The sequence below is a fragment of the Aptenodytes forsteri genome, unplaced genomic scaffold (assembly GCF_000699145.1).
Source record: "Aptenodytes forsteri isolate BGI_AS27 unplaced genomic scaffold, ASM69914v1 Scaffold287, whole genome shotgun sequence".
In the NCBI taxonomy this organism is placed as follows: Eukaryota; Metazoa; Chordata; class Aves; order Sphenisciformes; family Spheniscidae; genus Aptenodytes; species Aptenodytes forsteri.
In genome coordinates this window covers 2,112,084-2,133,023 of record NW_008794854.1, presented here as the reverse complement: position 1 = coordinate 2,133,023, position 20,940 = coordinate 2,112,084, and positions in this window count along the sequence as shown.

Genomic DNA, 20,940 nt, shown 5'->3' with positions numbered 1-20,940 from the left:
TGATTCTATGATTCTATGATTCTATGATTCTATGATTCTGTGTCCTAAAAGGTGACCATCTCTTAGATCAAGGTTTTTGGCATAAAAGGTTAAATAGGAAGATTGTTACCATATTAGGTAGCCTTGCCACTGACTTACTTTCAAAACTGAAAAATATCTTTTACTACAACTCCAGCAAAAGCTGCTTATCTTAATGACTGATGCATACAGTCAACAGCTGCTAAATGATACAGTGAAAGACTATTCAAATGAGTTAGCTGATATATGAGCATTGGCCTGAAATTTATGTCTGACAGAAAATGGACTGACCAGACTCCAAGACAGCCAGTATTTAAGTTCACAATTCATCTGTAATTATCCCTGCACGATGCTGTTAATGTTAGGCAACAGTCTTTCCACTCATGTTCTGTAGCCTTGCTACTCTTGGGTATATTTGGCGTGGTTGCATCCTATACCATTAGAACTGCAGAGATCACATGCCTTAAATATAATCTTATTTTGTTGTGTAGATGGTGTTTCTCTTCAGCAAGGAGCTTCTCCTTAGGGCCTTGAACTTAATATTCACTTTAGCTTTACCTAGATTTTTACAGATTAGCAAATATGAAAAACTGAGGAAACCTCTGTGTGACTTATAAAACCAATGTGTCCAGGAGTGAGCAGTATATAAGGGTGTCATACTTCAGAAAACATAGTCAAGTTACTGCAACCTGTGTTCCCATCAGCACTGCTGAATAAAGAATACAGAAGTAATCTTCATTTTGGCATGCCAAACTTCTGAGTTCTTGATATTGAACTCTGTATTCCTTTTAGTGCTCTGTGTAATAAACTCTACTTTCTACTTTCGGCAGATTGCACAATGCCTATTACCAGTGTAGATGTTTGACCATACCCACAACCACACTTTTAGAAGACAGGCATTTGCAGCTAGCTTGTTAGCAAACCGTAAGACTTGATAGAATACTAGCATTCAGTAATACAACAGCATATGCACATTATTATTAACCAAATATTAATTAGTTGCACTTATGAGAATTCCTCTTATCTTTTTATGATGATGCACTTCGGCCACAACAACCCCATGCAGCGCTACATGAGGAGCGGCTGAGGGAACTGGGGTTGTTTAGCCTGGAGAAAAGGAGGCTGAGGGGAGACCTCATCGCTCTCTACAACTACCTGAAAGGAGGTTGTAGCGAGGTGGGTGTTGGTTTTTTCTCCGAAGTAACAAGTGATAGGACGAGAGGAAATGGCCTCAAGTTGCGCCAGGGGAGTTATATTGGGGTGGAGTCCCCATCCCTGGAGGTATTTAAAAGACGTGTAGATGAGGCGCTTAGGGACATGGTTTAGTGGGCATGGTGGTGTTGGGTTGACGGTTGGACTCGATGATCTTAGAGGTCTTTTCCAACCTCAATGATTCTATGATTCTATGATTCTATGATATTCCTAAACCTCTACTGCAAATGTAATCATATCCATAGGTCTTGAAGTACTATCATAATATTTGTTACCAGCACACACTTCTAGTCAAGAATTATTTGACATTAATCCTATATGTGAAAGTTCTCTGTACTATTTTGTGGTGACTCAGAGCTATAGTGTCTGAAGCTCCTTGCACGCACATATTTGTGCAGGCATGAACACACCACAAATAGAACAACCCAAGATATGTGTACATTTATTTGGGATCATAGAGTTAAACTGATTTGGGCCACTGATTTAGCTGGTGTAGAGATCTCATTTTTCATTTAGTATTTATTAGAATGCTTAAGGGTTTAGTTGTGTAAGTCATCAGTATGGTAATTTATTGTAAATCTGTATCTGATTTCAGATGGTCTCTCTACACTTTCAAAGGTAATGGCTCCTGAAAAAAAAAAGTCCTTGCATAGCCTGTATCCTTAAGTAACCAAGGTAAAAATACAGCATTGCTGGGGTAAAGGAGGATGCATAATTGACCAAGAGAGGGATTGTAGAGGGGCTTGAATTTAAGCTTCTCTTTTATTGCCCATAAAGTTGTTTACCCCAAGAACCATCCTGTAACCTCTCCTTATTTATTAAACAGTAAATTATATATTTGAAAATGTGCTATCTGCACAACTCAGCAGATTTTCTTTTACCCTTTCCTGAGGTCACAAACTCAACCAAACTGAACTTTCAGTAGACCTGAGAAAATTCATTCTTTGTGCTCATTCAATCTTACTTTAAGAATGGAAGTGAAATTATTAGCTGGTTTCATATATACTGCCAGGCAAGCAGCAGATGGTCAGTATAACTGCACTATACTGCTAAATAACACAGGTCCAACGACTATTTTCTTGTGGCTAGATTGATCCTGTCAAAATAACTGCAGATCACCTGACCCCTCTGGCCCCCATGCAGTGTGTTACGTCCCTAAGACAGTATTTGTATATACGCATATGTGTGTGCGTGCTCATTTCTTTTCAGTTCACAGTGATGTTTTCATAGCATGAAACTGAGGGTAAGCATCGCATGTCCCTGAGACACTCTGTGTGTGTGTGCATTTGTGTGTAGGGAACTAACTTCCCTTGCCGTGCCACAAGAATTCGGTCAGCTTCTTCCATAAAACAGTTTCTGTAGGAAGTGTATGCACAAATGATGAGTGCAAAGGTTTTTTTCAAATTTGCTAATGCACATAGTAGCTGACTATGAATAATGAACTACTAGGCTAAAAATTAATATGCTCATCACCACCTGATGAAATGCCTGATGGGGCTTTACCAGCCAAGCAGTTGTCAATCAAGTGGTGATGGGTCAGTCTCCTTTGCTTCTTAGCATGGGCTCATCCTCTTGTGTTGCTGAATTAACATCTTCTGAGTCTCTGCTGTTTTTCCTTATAGTTCTATATGTTTTCATTTAAGTATTTTTCCTCTTGAATTCTTGAGCTGTTCATTGCTTGTCTCAAAAATTAGACGATTTCTTTGTGTTTTTAGATGTTTTGTCTTGCATAGCCTTGCCATACGTACTTTCTTACAGCTTAATAATAGTTTTCTCAGTAAAAGAGAGCCAAGATTGTGCAGCTCCCTTGCATGGTAGTAGTCCTTGGATCACAGACCCTGAACCATTGACTGAAGCTTACAGAGGTGAGTGTACAAAGTGCATTGGGATACTGTTGAAAAACAGCACATGGTAAAGGGAGCTAAACCTGGTGCAGTCTTATCCCTACGACGGGAATTGTCCCTAGTGTGTGCTGCTCCTCAGACCAGACCAGTGTGTTGTGCGCGAATGCTGACTGGCATAGCCAAATCTGTGCCGAGGAGCACAATAGCAGTTCAGCAGTATGGATGATCAGCTGCTGGAGTGTTGGGGATTGTCCTGGGCACCATTTTCCTTAGAAGTACAGAAAAGGCTGCAAAGACAGGGCTTGTTTTGAATGGGCCAACTACAGGCTAGAGAATTCTGGATCTAGTCTTCTGGCTTCCTGAGAGCTCCTATGCATTTCTTTGGTCAGTGTATGCTTTGAATCAGCTGGTGATTTCTTTGCACTAGAGGAAGAAATCTGATGGAAAGCACCTGAAGGTCAGTGTATTGCAGGCATTTAAAACCGTTCGGTTTTAGAGAAGCCAGCTATTTCTCTTGTAAATGGAAGTCTTTATTCTCCAGGATGCAGTATTGAATTGCAATTCCATACTGCAACATCTGTCCTTTAATCTGTTAAAAAGAAAAGATAATTTATTTTTGCACTGAGACTGAGTGATATTTATTTGTATTTGGGAAATGTTAACTTGTGTGCTGTTAAAACTGTAATTGCGTTATTACTTCATAACATTTTGAAATTCTTCCGCTTGTCCGCTGGATCATTCATGTGCCAGACCATTTTGTTTAGCTATCCCTTCCCCTTTCTCAGATACCTTACTCTTGCAACCTGAAATGTATGTATCCAAGCTATCGATTGTCTCAAAAATCCATTATTACTGGGTAGATCTCAACAGCATTACAGCTGACGTTGACAAGCAGATGATGGACTGTTTTCATTAAACACTGATCTTTTAAATGGTGTCCCAAACTTTCAGGGATTAAAATTAGGATTCAAAGTTGGAGGAATGGAAGACTGGGAAGATTAAAGCTTTCCGTGGCCCAGAACTACAGCCCAGGTAATGACTAAATCATGAATTCTTCACTAATGTTTATGAAGTTTTTGGGGCTCCTTTGCTTTCGACTGCCCTGGTAAGGGAAAGCCTCAGATCACTTTATTGTTCTATTTTTGGGGCTCCTTTGCTTTCGACTGCCCTCGTAAGGGAAAGCCTCAGATCACTTTACTGTTCTATAAAGTGTGTTTTTCACATGTAGCAGCATAGAAGAAACTTCTTCTAGTCAGGTTAAAACTTGCAAGGGCAAATTAACGAAGTTCCCTAATGCTGTGTATTAATTGCTCTAAATTCTTTTACAAGTTGGGTATTTTTATGTTACATTGGAGTTTTAGTGTAAATATACTCTAAATGATTAACACCACCTTCTTCAGTGTGGGTCAAGAAACTTAATATTTTTTACAGAAAAGAAAAAAATGGTTCTAACACTGAATGTAGTTTTGAGGAATTGTTATTTTCCAAGTGAGTTACAAGTTGTATCCTCATGACTCTGCCCAAACAGGCATAATGCCTTGACACACTCTGGTAGCTCATGGGAGATGAAATCTGGCTGGAGATCCCAGCTCCCTGGGGAGAGCTTCTACGTGAGGCACTTAAACTATAACTCTGATGATGCACAGCAGTGCCAGGAATTGGATCATGCTAATGTCAAGTACCCTGGTTTTGCCTGAAAAATGTCAGCATTACATCTGGCATCAGATTTTTTTTTACAGCTGATAACCTGAGGGCTTTGAAAGGGCTTAATCTTTTTAAATTTTGTTTTATTCTGCCACTGCGATCTGTGATCTCACTTCCTTGCATAGCATTGCTGCACTATTCTTGAGGCATTTTTCTAAACCACTGTAGCTGGACTGCAGACAGAGTAAGCTTTAATGAAAGTTTGTTTTAGACACAGTGCCAAAAGAGGAAAAGAAACAATGCAATTTTCTTTTAGTCTTTTAAAGGAAATCCACTACCTGGGCTTTTTTTCCTTCTTGATTTACTGCTAAGTTTAGATCTCTGTAAATCATTATAGGCCAGTTCTGTTTCAAAAAACAGACACTCACTGCCACTTGCTAGCTGAAGAGGCAAATAAGGCTGCTGATGTGGAACAAGAGAGTCTGTGTGCTCTGTGTGGTATGAACTAAACATTTGCAGTGACACATGCCATGGTCCACGGTAGAAAAAGACCCTGTAAACGACCCAGTGCTGCCAAGGCATGTGACGTTTCAGTGAATGGATGACCATCTGCACACGGATGACTTTCTGTGCTTGGAGAACACCTGGGTCAAGGTGGAATATAATCAAGCCACACTCGGTGGCTTAAATTGTTCAAGGATTTTCAGATTCAATCACTGGCTGAAGTTTTCCCCGGTGCGGGTATAAATACATCCTGATATTCTGGCTAATGGAGGGATTGACAGCTCTGTGTTTAGAATCCAGTAAAATCTCTCTTTTTATCCTCCTGAATACAACTTGTGAAAGATTCTTCATCTGTGCACCATTACCTGCCAGGCAAGATACAGTGACATTCCCTCTTTTTCCCTTGAGATATGTTTTCCTCTTAAAAGGACATGAGGGAAGGGTTTTCAGAGCTGCGCTTAAAATGCCACACTTCATAAAGGCATTATGCTTTGATAATCTTTTTCCCAGCACCTTTTTCACCTGAATGGTGCATCAGGCTCCTGTCAGAAAGCCCCTCTTCATCACAAGGCGTGCCGTCCCTCAGCAGGCAGTCCAGCTGTGACACGGAGGAAATAACAGCTTGCCACCTATTCAGAGGTAGGGTCACCTTGGAGGATCTGTGCTACCTTTATTTTTCTCCCTTGAAAATACTGTCTAGTGTACATAAGCCTATTATATATTTTCTTTTTTTTCTGAATGACTAGCAAGCTACAGTCTGGTTTCGCTTACATTGTTGCCAAAAATGGAAATACTTTGGATGCAAATCTTAACTTAACCTTAAACTGACTTGAAACAAGATGAAACAGTACAAAAGAGGATCAGCAAACAAACAGAAAAAAAGTAGTTTGCTTTTTCTTAAAAGTTGACTGTCCTATAGCTGTATGTGATAAAGTATGTATGTATTTATTCAGAGTAGTAATATATTAGTAAATGCTAACTTACATTTATTTAGTAGATTATTCCTTTCTACATGTGATTCATATCAAACTTTATCTGAAGCTTTGACTTTAATCAGGAAAGCCTAAAAATAGAATTTTAAATCTGCAATTCAAGCTTACAATTTAACAAGTCTGACCTTTTTGTAGGCATCATATTGCTGAAAAATTAAAAAAAAAAGAAATGCTTATTCTAAAAAAAGGAAGTGCTATTTTTAATTAGTGAGTTATCTTTCCAGGCTCCAAATTATCCTGGATTATGGGACTACTAGTTCTCACTCCTCATTTACAGCCGTTCCATATGAGGAAAAGAGTTTTCCCAATTTTTCAATTCCTCAGGCAATTCTGTACTTTAAATTACTCTCTGAACTGGAATACTTTAATGAACTGTCATCGAAAAAAATAATCTACCTTTAAAGCAAGTCTGTCTGTGAAGAGGCTATGGCTGTAAAGAGCTGATTTAACACTTTTAACTGTTTAAACTACCTTCCCATATTAGAAACCACTGCTTCTAGTACTTTACTGGTTCAAAAATCTTTAAAGGTCAACAGAAACTACCTGAATTATTTTATTTACATTTTAGAAAATATAATGAGTAATAGGTAAGGTAGCAAAGGATTTATTATCTTTTAAATTATGCTGATACATTTATCTGAAGGAAAACAAATCACTTTGTTTAAATGAAAATCAAATGAAATATAAATAAATATTTTTATATTAAAACTGTTTCCTTAACAAAGCTTTCTTCAGAAATAGATCCCACATTGCAGATTGCATATCAATATTGTACCTTTATGTGTGCACTGTCTCCCAGAAACTTCATTATTTTTATCCCAGAGGCATCCACTTTTGAAGAATTTGGAAAAACATCTTCCCCATGAGAAGAAAGTAGTTTATTTAAAAAAAAAAAACCAAACAACCAGAAAACTACTACTCTGTTTAAATTTAGTCTACATGGAGATCAAGGTACACAAACATCATCTGAAAGGTGCTGAAGCATTTATTCTAATTTCAGATGAACATTAACACAGCAATAATAGTAATAACAAGGGATTAGCATTGTATAACGAAGTAGTAGCATTGTGCAGTGCAACAGTATCATAGCCTCTATAGTGAATGATTGCTATGGTTACTCAGAATGGTATGCGCTGTGTGTACGCTGAGGAGGTTATGACAATAAAGCAAGAAGCCATAGGAATTAGTGAGCTCTTCATTATTATCATTGTAATGGCTCCCCAATGGGCAATGTGCACTAGGAAAAAACTCAAACACTCTGAAAAGTAGTTAGTATGAACACACTGCTACCTTTCCCCCAAGGTTAATAATTCGTCTATATACATATGAAGTACCAGAAGGCCCTAATCTATGCTAAACTAAGCAATTTCACTTTATATCTTCTTTTCTTTCTAGAGAAGCCTCTTGATAAAAACATACTAGCTAAACTGCAGGCTACATTCTTTTCTCACTTGAGTCACTGCAATGAGACAGGGAAGAAGAAAAAATCCTGGAGGACCTCCTTGAAGGCAAAAAATATTTAAAGTGAAAATGACAGCTGAAGAAGCAAAGTTTATGAAAAAAAAGAACCACCTTTCTTTGCCACCACTGACCACACAACTTTTGCTGTTTGCAAGAACAGTGTAGAAACTTTCTGAGCTCTTCTGCAAGCTTAATGTTGCAGCTCCTTTTGTAACTAAGGTGAAGTCAAAAGAGGTCACAGATATGCTAAGAAAACTCACTTGCATAAATTCTGCAGCTTTTATCTAGTGACATCCCTTTTGGCATTTTAGCCTCATCGTCCCTGAGACCTGCAGGACACAGGACCATGGGTAAGCTCAAAATAAATGGAATAATTCAATACCCTTAACCTTAAATAATCAAAGATCATGACTTGTCTCCCTGCCCCTATGCTCTCTGCATACTGCAAATTAATATTTTTTTTTTTAATGTAGTGATTTTTTTTTTCTAGCTAAATGTGTGGATCCCTGTATTTGTTTTCACAGCAATGTGGTTCCAAAATGTTCTCAGTTCATTGATCTGGAAAGATTTTTTTATTAAATAATGCCAGCAGAAATCCTCACAAGCATGTGAGACGCAGTAAATTTCAGGGGACACAGAATAATCTAGCTATGAGACTTTGCCACATCATTCCTGGAGTGACTCCTATGTATCCCCTACAATATCCTGAAACACCAAAGGATTTGCCTTGTTTTTATTTTTCCTTTTAAGTCATAAGCGTCTGGTCAAATGATTCTTATGCTGAATTATGGTTGCCTGTTCCCATTTATGGTGCATATGTGTCTTTGAGAGGTGAAATCAGAGCAGGAGCAGCCATGCCTTGAGATAGCAGGGTGTCGGGGCACAGTCCCTTGGCTAGTTGCTGTTCAGCCTTAGGAAGGACTTTGCAAGAAAGAAGCTAGTTTTACCAGGAAGTTTTAAAGCAGGAGGAAGATTTAGCCAGCTAAGCTCAGAAGGGCATGATAACAACAGGCCAGCTGGTGGTTATTAAAGGATTTATAACAAGGTTAAGTAGCAGTACTAAAGGTGCTTAGCACAAATTCCTGTTTCTCCCTTATCCGTTAGGTTTCCCTAGCCCCAGTAGCAAACAGGCAGTAAGTAAACTATATCCTTGCAAAAGAATCCCCCAAACCAGGAAAAACATTTCGGATGAACCAGGGAAAAGAACAATCTCATTTTCTATCAAAAATGTTACTCCTCCTATAATGAATATTGCATACATTTTTATCAGGCTCTTGTTAGAATATTTATTTGTACTCAGTACTTATTTGTACTCAGTACTTGTTAGTACTGATTTCAAGTATATCAGAAATGAAACACCTTTTTTTTTTTTTTTTTTTTTTTTTTTTTTTTTTTTTTTTTTTTTTTTTTTTTTTTTTTTTTTTTTTTTTTTTTTTTTTTTTTTTTTTTTTTTTTTTTTTTTTTTTTTTTTTTTTTTTTTTTTTTTTTTTTTTTTTTTTTTTTTTTTTTTTTTTTTTTTTTTTTTTTTTTTTTTTTTTTTTTTTTTTTTTTTTTTTTTTTTTTTTTTTTTTTTTTTTTTTTTTTTTTTTTTTTTTTTTTTTTTTTTTTTTTTTTTTTTTTTTTTTTTTTTTTTTTTTTTTTTAAGAAGCTGTGAGTTTTAAAACCACCCAAATTTTGATTTAAAGCAATCCAAATGGAACAATTCATTTTGAAAGCTAAAGCAGGTTGGGCAGTACACTCAGACAGAACCCATGTTTCTTAGAGCTAGAGCATAGTAAATCAACTAGTAAAACACACAGAAGAAGGTAGTATGTTGTTGAGAATCAAAAGATGTGGTTTGGAGTCTCCTATAAATCTTCAGGACAGATACTTCAACTTCGTTAGAACTGAAGTTATGAATTATAATAGAATGCACCAACAGCATGATAAAATCCCGCACAGAGAATGGCCTCTTTCAACCCCGATAACCAGAGCAATTCAGTTTTCATAAGCAGATGTTGGAAACTCTATAAAATATTTTGGCTGTATCTCATAAGGAAGCAGTCAACATTTGCTGACACACTCAATCATTCAAGATGTCTTTCTCAGAAATTAATGTCAGAGTTACATTAACCAAATTATAAAAATCATGTGATCAGAAATAAACCATAGAAACAGGAATAGTGTAAATGCCTTTTAAACTGCTTTTCTTCAAAAATCAGTCTGTCCTTCTCAGAAGTATACTGCAGTTTATAAAGTAATAAATTCAGGCTAAGGGACTGACTTTAATCTGCAATGTCCTTTCTTTTGCTATTACTAAAGCCTAAAATGCAGTAACTTCTCCTTTCCTAGTTAGGTGTGGTCACTTGTCTTATTTCATAGCACTCATCATAGCTGTACTCATTCTGCGGTATAATCAGAAATACAGACAACTTTTATGCCTAAGCTGGAAATCAGGGTCAACCACCTCTGTTCAGGTTCTGTTACGAATTCAAAACTAAAGGAAATTTACAATCTGTTGGGCAGAACTCAGCAGAGCTGCAGCTGAACATTGCATCACCTCCTTTCAACTCTAAAGAAATTTTATGGCTTGAAGACTCCTGCTCCTTCCTTGCTGCAGGTCTCTTCTGAAGAAGCAAGCTACCCCTTACTCATTTCAGGGACTTCTCTATGGCTAGTAATTCCTATTCAAGTGTTTCTGCTTTCCACAAGCTCATCTCTCTTCCCATCCTTAGTTTTTGATCAAATGTTAGGAAAGGCATAGGGTTGTGGTTCTTTAATTTTTAGATTTTGTAACAATGAGCTACCAGTTGATATGTCTGTCCTAAAAAGCATCAAATGCAATGCTCCATGCAATGCTTCCTAAGAGACTGGAAGTATGAGGAGAAGAGGCAGCCATGCAACCTCCTGATGAAACTGTGGAGGTCCATTCCGTTTCCATGAAAACGTGCCTGTAGTGGCTGGGCTAATTACCTCTTACATACAGAACTAATTTTAATATGAAAAAGCCTTCTGTGGAGGTCTACCAAAACAAAACTGCTGCTTGACTCAGTGGCAAGACAAGGCTGTCTGCTAATATTTAAAGCTCAGTGGTGAAGAGGAGGGCTTTCTTCAAACAGAACAAGAAGTTGTAAACAGAAAAATGGCATGCATTTAAAGAAGTGTAATATTGCTGAATGCAGGAAAAGATCCATGACAATTAGATTTATTATGCTGTGGAGCAGCCTCCTGGGGCAAGATGTTAAAGCCCCAATCTTTTAGCACAATTTGAAGCATAGTGAATAAAAGAAGATATATTGCATGGAAAAGTCTTGCTCTGACAGGAAGGTAAAACAGATGGACTGATAGATCTTTACAACTGCAAATCTATGAGTCTCTGACTTGGAGGTCCCTGTTGCTTAATTAGTTCCATTAGTTTCAGCTGAACTGTTATGATGTGGTAGTTATTGTGCAAAGTAAAATCAATAGATGTGTGTCTGTACCGCACTGTAAGCTACACTACATGCAGATAAGATGGAGGAGGAATTCACTAGCAATGTAAAATTGTCACACTAAAAAAACCCCAAAATTAAAAAAAAGGGAAAATTGCTAAAATTTAAAAAGTAGCAAAATATCTCCTGCACAGCAGGTTTATACCAGAGAACATAAAACCTTGCAGTTATGCTATCCAGTATCACTAAGTTTTGGTATCACTCCTTGGAGGGAAATTACAGTTACAATAGTGGATATCATAAATAGGACACCGATTGCTGACCACCAGTTTCCAGGGAGGAAAACGAGGCAAGTGTATAAACAACTGTGATTTTAATACAGAATAAACTACTATATAGTGTTTCTAATATATATAAATTAGTGTATAGTGGTTGAGCAAGTTCATTAGTATGGCAATTGTAATACAGTAATCTAATGTGCAATGGGGCTTTGTTAAGTCCCTGTTTTAATTTCCAGTGGAGAACTTAAGGGGACCTTAACAATCATATGTCATTGTAATGAAATCTTTCTGAAATCTTGAGTTTCTGTTCAGTTCCAGCTCTCCTCTTCAGCGAGCTTCAGCTCGGGCCAGTGAAGACAGCACTATTTTCTACCTGGACAATGAAGACAGGCACAAGCTGTCTCTTTCAGATTACAACCAGAAGACTGCCATCAGTAGAAGCTCCTTTCCCTGCCCTCCCTTTTTTCTTTTTTTTTTAGTTGTGTGTAAAAACCAAAACAATCTCAAGCAATGGGAGCACAAGCCTTTTTGACTCTGAGACTGCTCAATCAACAGGGCTTTTCATCAGGAAAGATGACAACTGGTGGCAACAGTCTCCATGTCTGCCCAGTACCTGGCTTCTCAGTTGGGATAACTAGTACAGGGTGGGACAGTTTTAATGCTATGAATACCTCAGCAAACTAATAATAGGTCATTTCAACAAAAAGTTAAAGCAACATAGGATAGTAAATATTTACGAGTTTACTGTCAAATAAGAGTAGACTTTCTTTACTGGAAAAAGATACTGATGTTTTCCTTGAGAAATACAGGGTTTACTCCTATAGATTTGGAGATTTCTTTAATATTCTAGACTACCTATTTCATTGCATATACAATAGTTCTGTTCTTTATGAGCACTGACAGAACAGCTGCATTTTGCTACTTCCACAGAAAGGAAAAGATAGAGAAATCAGGGTGTATCTCTAGTTTGGGCTGAGAGTTGGTTTCTAGTCTTGTTTGCGGCACATTTTTTATGGAACTCTTGGTCAGCCTGTGCTTGGCCTGCTGGTAAAGTGAGTTTAATGGTTACTGCAGGGTGGTGAGTTTCCAGGACTCAGTGCTTGAAAAACACCTAGAATGCTTGCGTTAAGAAACTTTGGAGTATTGTATTATAGTGATCACTGTCAGGCTTAGTCACATCACTTAGACCTAATAACATTGTCTGAGTGTAGCTCATGTGAATTGCAGGTCATAGATTCTTATTGTGCTATAGAATTTATTTATTGATGCTTGTGTTTAAAAAAGTCACTTAAATAATGCACTAAGTAACATGAAAAATAAGAAAGTAAGCTTTCCTCAGGTTACCAATTTTGCTGCTCTTTCTCTTAGAAAACATTTATTTCATTTGCCCATTTGTAAATCAGGATAATGACTGTAATGTGCTTTCAATTTTTAAAAAGTCTTTCTTTAAAAATTTGGATGTTCAGCCTGCCATGAGAATTCAAAATATTGAATGATACAGATCTTTAATGAATAAAACTTATTTTTTCTTATAACTTAATTGCCCAGATCATTTTGATGCTTCAAGGCAATGTTTGAGCAGCTGTAAAAAAAAATTTACATGTCCACAGAGTGCAATACTGTACACAGTACAGGCATCTGCAGGGAAAGCCAGCCCGGCTGAATGTACTTACAGCTTTGCTCAATTAAATAAGGTGTGTATCTATTCTGCAGAAATGTGCTGTTCCACAAATAACTTAAACAGCTTTTCAAGATGGATGAGTATGTAAAGAGATGACCTGCTTGCATATCTTTGGGCTTCGTGCCAAAGGGATTTGGATATTACAAACCATCTAATATCTTTTACAATGCTTGGAAGGTTAGAGTGGCATCCAATTTGAGCAGTTGTTTGGAGAAAGATGCCAAATTTTGTCTCAGTGACATAAAATACCTTAGCATGAAGAAAGAACAGTAATAAAACTGTAAGAGAAAGAGATAAACTGAGACCTATATCAACAGAAAAAGATGACATCTCTTTCTATTTACTGCAGGTGCTGTGTTTGACAACTCTTAGCCTCTGGAAGATGCTCTTTTTAAGGCAATCTTTTCCTAATCTTAATTAAGTAAGTGGCATATCCTGTTCTGGATACACATATTTAATTTCATCAGTATGTCAAGCAGAGGCCAGATGCCTTTAATAGGAGACAGTAGGGAAGTATAAAATGAACCTTTATACTTTAGACTCTTAAATCTGCTTCTAACAGGCTGTCCTGCAAAATGAAGGTGCCCTAGATTGAGCTGCTGAACAGTTTTAAGAATCAGTGCAGGCTTTTTTCTCAATTCCATTTAGCTGAGGTCATGGACACGCATCCTCCCCCAGCCACAGATATGTTCACTGACAAAGCAGTCGTCAGCCCTCTTTCAGTGAGGAGCTTAGCCCTGTCTCTCTCCTTGTAGTTACCACCACAGCAGATCTAGCAGATTATGTGAGCACTCTCTTGCACGTTTCAATGAATATGAGCTGCATTAGTTTAAACGGTTGAATGAGAAAGTTTTGCTAATACTGGTTAATAGTCATTCATCAGCCTAGAGGGGAAGGGGAAGAAAGGAAGGAAAGAAATCTCCCCTTTTTCCAGAACTGTACCTCCACAGTAGGTCGTATTGATCCTCAACAAGAGGCGCTCCTAGAGCCCGATTCTGAATGGCAATATTCCCATGTATTCTACATGACAAGATTAAAGTACTGTCTGCATGCAGCAGTCATCACTAGGTTTTCCTCTACTCTTCCCTTCCATACTGGTTCTTACAGAAATGGCTGCAAAGCTTTTAAGGTTGGCAAAAAACAATTCTGGAGCCAAATGGTAGGAGAAAATAAAGCCAAAAGAGGTGAAATAACCAAAGTGGCATAAGAGATACAGATAAAGATAGATCTAAAATGCAAATGCCCAGAATCACAGCTCAATATCTTAACCATTCTTTGTCACAACATTTTTGAATTTTCCTGAGAATACATATCCCTTCACTAGTGAGCTTCTATGGAGTAAACAAATGTTATTTTCATTTGCATTGAATAAAACTAGTGACTAGCCCTAGGAAACATAAATGGCTTGACTAAAATCATACCGTGTCAGGCACAGAGTTACAGTAGGAAAGTAGGCATTTCACCTCTTTCTTTGTAGCATTATTTTTGGTGACTCCAAATTTCCTTAGACTCCTGTAAATTATGATTTCTCCTGAACACTTTTGAGAAACAAAGAATAGTAATTATTTTGAACTACTAACTTTATTTTATTCTTGTAGCTGAAACAGTTGGCTTACATCCACTTGCAATATTTCCAGCTTTGCTCCATTTATATTACCTTCTGTTTTATATACTTCTGACCATATTTTCCATAATTACCAAATGCCAGTACAATTTATGAAATGAATCTGGAAACCTATTAATTTTTATTTTTATTTAATATTACAACTTTAGGCTCTGCTAGTTCCTTAACATTACTTCATTTTTTGAAAGTATGAGGAAATTTTTTTAAAGTACTATAGATACTTAATTTCTATTGTTCTTTCAGTGAGTTTTATACATTTTAATATTTAATAATGGGCACTGATTTTGATGACAGGAAACTTTTTCCAAAAAGTGCCTTTTCTATTTATCCTTATAACTTTTTGAGAAAGCAAACTGAAACGAAGATGAAATGGACTGCATCTGTGAGACCCAAATTTCAGTGTCAATTTTTTGTGGTCTTTTTCTGGTCTATGCTAAGTAGGTTAATTAATTTTCTTTCAGAACATGATTTTGAACAACAGTATGCCATTAAATATTTGACTCATCAAAAATAGAGAATGAAAATAATGGCACTACCTTTACAAACACTATTGTTTTGACATTTCACAGATTTTATTTGCAAATATACTTGGGTTCTGATGCATCCAGCATGTTCTAGACAGAGTGTAATTAATGCATTTCAGTCTAATTCTCCTAAATAACTTCAACAGTGAAAAACTGAAACGTTGATTTTGCTACACATTGGGCTGGTAAATGTGCTGAAGAACAGAAGCTCTGCCTTTTGTCTTTGAGTAAATGGAGTAAGGGTTTTGTCTGCAGAAAGAGGACTACAAAGCCATAAAATAGGAATAGCATAGCAAATAATGTTAATAAAAATGAGTGAAAGTGTGTCGAAGTAAAATTTAGAACTATCATCTAAAGCTACATAAAAAAAATAGCATGCTACACTAATTATACTGGAAGTAGCAATAAAAATATTACTTCTGTGAAATATGACCTCTGAAAACTGTTTTATAGAATGCTGAGTGAGCACTGAATACTTAGTGACTCTCTGAAACCTGCTGGTCAGAGTGTCAGCAAGTCATTTTAGTGTGCAAAGCAGATTGATAAAGCTGGGAGCTGAACCCTGGCATCCTAAATCATACATACTTTGTTATGAACAAAATTATCTTGTATAAAGCTGTGTGCTACCATGTCCAAAATGCTTTCAATGCTTACCCAATCTTGCACACCTTTATTCTACACTGCAATTTAAAAGTCATCCTTCTGACTCATCCAAACAGGATACGTTTATTATCCAGGACTCTGCAAGTTCCAGTCCTTTTTCTGAGACATTTCAGTGACACAACTATAAAGAAAAAAAGAACTAAAGTATGTGCACTCGTTAACCAATCATCAGCTTACAAATGAAATTTCTGCCATTTAGAGTTATGTGAAAAACAAAATAAAATTCAGGAATGCAGAGGAAATGAAGAAATCCATCTCATTTTGGCAAACACATTACTACGTACTTATATGCATTTTTTCATTATTACATAGTGTAACAAAGGAACCGTTGGAAAAGTCTACTGTGCTTACAATTTCAGTCTGTTTTTTTCTAACTTTGGAAGTTTCATAAAGCTTGAGCTATAAATTACAGAGAGCTGGTAAATGATTCAAAGCAGTTCCAGTAATTATTGCTCATGTGTCATAGAATAGTCAGCAGCACACAACATTAGTTTGAGTATTATCATGTATCATAATTGGATAATTCCTTGTACTCTTCCCTTTCCTCCTTTAAATAAGCTACTCACATGTGTACTTCCTCATAAACTCTATCAGCTAATAATTAACACACTATAGAAATACAGATCACATTTTATATTCAAGTTTCATTTCCCATGAAATTTCAGTTCTTATTTCCCATGAAGAAAATATAACTGTCCACATAGTGGGACATTGCAATATATATTTGTATTCCAGCAAGCACGACACCTTTGCTTATAGGAAGTCAAACATACAGTCTCTGTGCCAAAAATTAATAGACCCTTCTGTTTCATTTCATTGAGAAGTTATTTTGCCTTCAAGTGCATGGGAACCTTGCATGTTTGCACATAGTATAAGAAAGGAAGCAAAAAGGAAAAAAACCTTTTTATCTGGGCAAAATTTCTTTCATCCAGCAGAGCTGCTTGAAGGCCTCTTCAGCATTTGCCTTTAACCAGAACAGATTGGAAATGTTAACACTGAAGTAAACAGATGGTGTCAATAATGACTGATACCCACTGGAGTCCTATAAACACAGGCATATTCATAGCCTGTCAAGCAGCCCATATTGTAATCAAATGATACAAGTTACCTACTGGAATAAAAACTGGGAACAAGACCAAGCCATTTTAGAGTTAGGGTGCCTAAAACTGGTCTCTTCATTGCATAATCTTCTAATGTACCTTGTTTTACAGAAGTGATGAGGTGAAGTTGGTAAGGATTGGTTTCAATGCTTTTAATAATCCATAGCCTGTCAAGCAGCCCATATTGTAATCAAATGATACAAGTTACCTACTGGAATAAAAACTGGGAACAAGACCAAGCCATTTTAGAGTTAGGGTGCCTAAAACTGGTCTCTTCATTGCATAATCTTCTAATGTACCTTGTTTTACAGAAGTGATGAGGTGAAGTTGGTAAGGATTGGTTTCAATGCTTTTAATAAATGTGTAACAGAAAGGTAATGTACTAACTGCCCAACTTCTCTGAATATTTCTAAGACTTTGAAGACTACCACTCCCAAACCGAAGTCACGTCCAAGTTGATGGACTAGTGGATAAGTAGAAATTATGCATTAGCATCACTGCGTATATAATCATACTTCTAATAAACAGTAGGGTATGTAAATAGCATTGACGTTACTTGGCCCATTCTCTTTACAGCTCATTCGCCTCATACCCTAGATGTCAGATTTCCATACAGAAATCAAGCAGCCTCTTCTCATGGAAACCTTTTAAGACCATGCAACGAGTGAATCCATGGGAAGCCATTCCAGATGACAGTAACGTGGAGTTTAGTCCATGCATGTCACTGAAAAAGTGCTATTTAGCGAGGCAGTAGTTATTAAAATTTAACTTAAACAATGCAGTCATTCAACAGTCATTTAGGAAGGGCGACTGCTGAGTGGAATTAACTTAAAAATTGATCAACCAGAATGCTTTTAAATATATTATCTTATATAGGGTTCTGATATCTTGACTGATGTGACAGGTCCTGATTGCTAAATAAGATCTCCTCCCCTGTCACAAGTTTATGGAAAAGCTACTTGCTATTTTGATACAATTCAGATAATGATTGCATAAAAGCCTATGAATAAGTAGAGTATGCTCAGTGATTTCCATTATCAACGCAATTCAGTAAAACTAACATATGCTTAGATTCCCAGCACCACAACCAGTCTTGCTACTTGCTCTTTCAGAAAACTAACCTGTGTCAGCAGACAGACTCATTGCGCAGCACAAGATTATGATATTCTAAGACAGGATATAGGACAGCCTCTGTGTGCATATGCATCCATTGAAGCTGTACTGCAATCAGGGATATAACTGAGTTTAGATTTTCATGCAGGAGTAATACAGTAGGATAGGTCTTGATAGCACAGTTGAAAATGGAGACAGAAATTTGTTTGCTAACTGATACCTAATTACTTACTGTTGAGTGCATTCTATTTAATAAGTGCACAGACTGAGAACCTATGGACTAAATCCTTCAGTATTCTTTGCTTTGTGAAAGTCTGAGAACCTGTGTAAAATGAAATGCTACAAAAATGGAACTCAACACCTAAGTCTTAGTTCCCATTTTAAAAAGTCAGAAATGACTTCACAAGAGACCAGACAATAGGGTATTTCAGACATTCAGATCAATTTACTTCTGTATTGAACACATGAAGTAGAAGAGTTGAACTTGATGCTGAGTGCTTTTATTCATATATTTAAATGAATATAGTCTCTATTTTATCTGCTGATTGCCAGAATAACCTGATTTATATTAGAAAACAAGCACTACCTGAAGCAGTGCTTATTTCTAAAGACATTTTTGTACAAACCTGCAACACCACGCTTCTGTCTTTTCTTTAACGATGGTATTCTTGAACTTCAGAAATACAATCACCTACTGCTACTTGGTTATATACACTTTGTGCTGTATGAATTATTTCATGTTGTTTATTTTTTATTTGACAGAACACAAGATAGGTCAAAAACTATAAAAGCTTTCAAGCTCCTTGGAAGATATGCTACACTATAAAAAAGTTCATTCATTAATAATCGTAATACAAAAGTGGAATTTGAGAATTATCAGTCCCTTCCCTGTTTATCTTCTCTACCTCCTGGCAGTATGAATTAGGTTTTATACAGAAATGGATCTCCTTTGTTTTTTACAGTAATGAAGAATTAAATAGGGGAAATGATGACGTGAATAAATAATAAGTACTTCTCTACCTTCTCATTCCTCCAGGTATTTAAAAGTTATGGCATTTTTTTAGGATCTCAGATGCTTTTAAATAATTTTCAGAAGCTTTACTTATCCTTTTCTAGTATATTCCTCCATCTTCCTGGGGAGGGAAGGCAGGCTGGGGAAGGAGGCTTGGCTGTATTTATTCACTGAGAGGGCTGCATTGCAATTTAAGCCCTGCCCAGAGAACATAAATTCTCAATATTCAGTAAAAATTCCTTGCAGCTAGTGAGTCAAATGTCTGTCAGCTGGACTTTTTAATCCATTGATAACACAATTTTTGCCCTTCTGTTTGAATCAAACCATGTGGATTTCATCCAATGATTGTGACAGTTCGCTAGCGGTCAGTCATTACATTGATGAGTATACTGAAGAACCTAGATGGCAAAACAGGTACTGATGAAGTACTAGGCAAATGTAGGATATGAAGATGAATGCAGGCTTGCAACAGACATTGCTCATTTAAATTTCTTTTTCTTAAATTTGGCTTTATAATTTCCCTTTATAATATAGTAAAAGGCAGACGTTTTCTAGATTTGACATATATCAGTATCAGTAGGACATTGGCTACAACTGATTCCTTTGTCCATTGTTTTTCCTCCGTTTTCTTCTGAGGCATAGGTAAGAGAATTCAGAACGTCTTCAATTACCACCACTAAATGTCAAATATTTTCATTGAATCATAGAATTTTGTTAAGTATTTACTAATATGTCCTCTAGTATTACTAGATACTCAAATTTGTCATATGTATTCTGGTTTTCTACTCCAGCTAAATCAATTACTCCAAAAAAGAAAAAGAAAAAGCCCTATATAAGCTCTCATGGATATCACTTAAGAGCCAATATTTAACAAAACATAAATTTGGTTTAGTATATATTAGGAAATGTAAGGATATATTATGCAGATCTCTTCAGTAATTGAATAGTATTTGAGGAATAAGTAGAATTATCATTTTCCAATTAAAATAACATAGTAGACAAACATAGTGTCAAACTACAGGACCAAGCCAAAGAAATATTATTTGGAGTTCCTGAATTTATATATTACTACATACACAAACTGCAGATATGGTACATTGATCCACAATACTCTAGAGGCTGACAAGGAATTTGGGAAACAAAGCTCTGCTACTGGGTGTCAGCTAAGTTCAAATGACAGGCTAGAAATCATCTGAAATGGTGGTTCAGCAGTCTGGATAAACTTAGAGTCATTGGTACAAAATGCTTTTGGCTCAGAGTGAAATCGATGAGGAAGAACTTCCACACTGAGATGTTTGTTTCTATTTGTAGCAAGTGGTGTATAGGTCAGTGAAAAGTATAAGCACAAGGTTCGTATTCCCTTAAAATGAATTAAATATTCATTCTGGAAAAGTTTAATTACATTTTACATGCTTCTGCCTGAGCTGGATCTATTCTAAGTGTTTCTCCTCTTCCCTTTGCTTCCAAGCAAAAGGTTGGCCTGGAATGAATTCATCCATTTGGGTAAGATCCTGCTACCCACCACTTTCTCTCTGCTCTCTTGTCTCTGAGACTGCCAAAACCTGCCTTAGCAGAGATACTGAGATAGCAAGTATTAAGCATGCCTTACTGTTCTCCTTCCTCTTTCGAGGTTTTGACTGTTCCGTCTGCCACCTTCACCACTGTGAATGATGATGTAATTCTGTACTGGTTTTGGCTGGGATAGAGTTAGTTTTCTTCACAGTAGCTAGTATGGGGCTATGTTTTGGATTTGTGCTGGAAACAGTGTTGATAACACAGGGATGTTTTAGTTACTGCTGAGCAGTGCTTACACAGAGTCAAGGCCTTTTCTGCTTCTCACACCACCCCACCAGCGAG